Raw genomic sequence first — 3,347 nt, forward strand, 5'->3', positions numbered from 1 at the left:
CTCAGAGGATCCACGGCGGACTCTGCTGGAGAAAGATGGGATTTTCTCCAGCTCCCAACAAATAGATTTTAATAAAAATGTTGTATGTGCACCTGAGTCCAAGAAACAGTCCAAGTTTCGATGATGATCCAGATCTAGAGCAGAACAAAGACCAGAGGCTGCAGACACACGCTGTGGCTTATTAAGAAACTTATAAAAATATTTTAAGGAAACTATTGCCAGAGGAGCACCTCATGCAAAAGAACAATTTATCAAACTTGGTAATGATCCAGATCATGTGCGAGTTTTAGCTAAAGGTATAATTCACAATATTGAGCAAAATCTGATTGGCAGAGGTAGGCGCTCTCAGAATGCTTTTTTGTTGCGCCTGTAATTACTAATTTTATTTGTTTTTTCTCCCCTAGGGTAACATTACAGAAAAAAACACCCTTAACAAGGTTGTCAGTGTCTGTGTCAAAATCAGTGAAATTGCTCAAACTCTCGAGGATCCTTATGAAAAGCAGCTCCTGAGGAGAGCTGAATTTATCCTGTCGTTCACACCCTTTACATCATCAGTTCCAGTTTCTTCCATCTGGTTCATTGTTCAGACTTTCACTAGCCACAACTAACCCATACAAATGCTGCTTTGTTCATTCTGCCATCTCCCTACTCAACTTCAGGACGAAATGGGAGCTTGCCTGTAGTGTGTTGATTAATTTTACTATTTTATTTTATACAGGTATGTTTCTATATTACGTAATTTTATGTATATTTTATATGTGTTTTATTTGCTTCATTTGATGCACAACCACAACACTGGGGTAAAATAAAGTGGTTGGTTGGTTGATTGACTCATTGAATAATTGAAATGTTGTGTGTGTATATAAACTGTAAACTATCTGAACACTAAACTGTAAGATAGACAGATGTCCTACTTTTATTTAAGTATGCGCATTTTGTTCATACACCACTTTTCACAGACCACCGTCACAGAAGAGTTCACAGTAAAACTAGAGTTAAAGGAGCATTGAGAAAAAACCTCATACCGACACTGAAATTGTCAAAGCAGCCTAGGGACCAATAACAACTGGTTAAAAAAGAGAATATCTTGTTTTTTCAAAGCATCATTATGTTAACCTTTCCTGTTCTGCTCCCAGACCATAGTTGGGAAGCACAGGGGAGAGTTTCCTCCAGGGCCGAAGTTGACTCGAACTTCAGGGCTAACCCCCTTCACTTTATCTGCAGCAGTTAGCGAACAACTCACACCGAGGCTCCACTTTGCCCTTGAGAAGTGACAGCCTTTATTTACCTAAAACTGTGACATATAAACTGTACATTCTCTGCTAATTCTCCCTTAACTTCTGCTAACCCTATGGAAGCAAATTGTTACCATATTTCAAATGAAAAAGCATTTTCAGAAATGCTTTTTCATTTTAAGAATGTAGCTACATTGTTTGACTCATAAATGAAATTAGTAATCAATATTCCTGTTTGCTTTTTAATTTTTTTCTTTAACACTGCTCATCCTTTTACTTAATTAAAATGAAAAAGAAAAAGACATTTGAGATTTATTTTTCAAAATGTACCCCAGCAAATACATTCCAAACTTCAATTTGAAATGTAAAATCTGAAAATGAAAAAGCATTTCTAGAAATGCTTTTTTCATTTTAAGAATGTGGCTGCATTATTTGACTCATAAATGAAATTAGTAATCAATCATCCTATTTGCATTTTCTTCTTTAAGACTGCACATTTTATGCCATAATCAAAGAGAAAACAAAGACATAAAACCACAAAACTGTATTGACACATTTGTAAATCTTTATATTACCTCTGCAGATGTTTAGGAGCTTTAGCCTCAGTTTACATGAGAATTTGTATTGCAAATTGGGGAGATTTTTGTTGAATGTGTTTATATTTCATAAGCTTTAGTCTAACTTAACTAAACATTCAGTAGAAATAGTTTTCTAAACCACACAGTGTTGTTGTGAAGGTTTACTAGATATATGAATATATTATATAACTAGAACCTGAAGTTATAGTTAATAGGTCCTTCAAATCAAAGGTGAAACTAATAAATTATCAGTTGGATGATTATAACTGTAATTTGCTCACTGACCAGAGTTTTAGCCTCTTACCTAAAAGGGTTAGACTCCTGTATTCAGCTAGTAAAAATTCAGTCGTCTTTCACTAATTTAGTAATTTAGACTATGGCTATCAGCAGGGTTATTAATCACCAACCAAATAAATGTGTCTCTGTTTGAATGCTACTGAAAGAAGAGTGAATCCAGCCTGAGTGATGAAATATTAAGAGAACATGGGTAAAAAAAATAGTAGTACCTTTATTAACTAATCAGAATCAGTTTCACAAATACTTTAATAATCCCAGAGGGAAATTACTTTTGTTACACGCTCCAGTTACAGTTTTATATAATATATACACACATCCAACTGTACAATATAATAAAGATATATACACATATAGCTCTTCTGTATATATATCTGTACGTATATCTATGCATATGTAAAAAATAAATCCAAATAAAGTGAAAATCCAAGTAAAGTGATACGTGACGTACAAAAATAGTGCATAAATGTGAATTACGGGGGTGGGGTGGGGGTGCTGAATCACTTGAGGGAGGTGTTATAGAGAGTGATGACCACAGGTAGGAATGATTTCCTGTGGCGCTCTGTGGTGCATCTGGGTAGGAGGAGTCTTCTGCTGAAGGAGCTCGTCTGCTGGACCAGACTGTCGTGGAGAGGATGTGAGTCATTGTCTAAGATGGACTGAAACCTGGACAGCATCCTCCTCTCTGCCACGGTGGTAATAATCACAAAGTATTATATCTACTTACTATGCAGGCATTAAACTCTACTGAGAATAATCACAAATAAAAAGGGGAAGAGGGGTTTAAGACTTTGCTCAAAGTCTGAGGGATGTTTCAGTTTTCATGCTTAATTCATTTGAAAGAATCATGTAAAAATAACAAGTAAAATGTGAATAAACTCTGACGCAGAGATGATAAATGCAGTCAAACAGTAGTGTTCCATTCAGTTTTATGGTAAGGAATGAATAATGACTCAGAAATGCAGTAAACTGTGATGAGGGTTAGCTTAGCGGGCTCCAGGGCATCTGGTCCGGATGGGACCTGCAGAAACAACAAAAATGGTTAGCTTATGATGCGCCCTCAACAACGTGTTCGGAATGAGGTAGCTGGAGGTACAAACCTAGCCAGTCCAATGTAGCAGTGTCTTTACGCCCACATGGCTCATTCAGTCTGTGCAGAGAGCATTAGCATTTAGTTAAACCTCTTAAAACCATCAGTGGTTGAATCAGAAAGCTTATTTCAAATAAAACACTAATACAA

General features: G+C 36.2%; 1 long non-coding RNA gene across 1 annotated transcript in view; it reads right to left on the reverse strand.

The window, feature by feature from the left end:
- Positions 1 to 2,596: 2,596 nt before the first annotated feature.
- Positions 2,597 to 3,347, reverse strand: part of LOC107104471 — a 3,069-nt gene continuing 2,318 nt past the window's right edge. Inside the window, exons 2-3 of the long non-coding RNA XR_001482258.1 lie at positions 3,208 to 3,257; positions 2,597 to 3,128 (exon numbers count right to left, since the gene is read on the reverse strand). This is a non-coding gene — a long non-coding RNA (uncharacterized LOC107104471). The remainder of the gene's footprint in view (positions 3,129 to 3,207; positions 3,258 to 3,347) is intronic.

The sequence above is a fragment of the Cyprinodon variegatus genome, unplaced genomic scaffold, assembly GCF_000732505.1.
Source record: "Cyprinodon variegatus isolate N-32 unplaced genomic scaffold, C_variegatus-1.0 Scaffold1756, whole genome shotgun sequence".
Classification (NCBI taxonomy): Eukaryota; Metazoa; Chordata; class Actinopteri; order Cyprinodontiformes; family Cyprinodontidae; genus Cyprinodon; species Cyprinodon variegatus.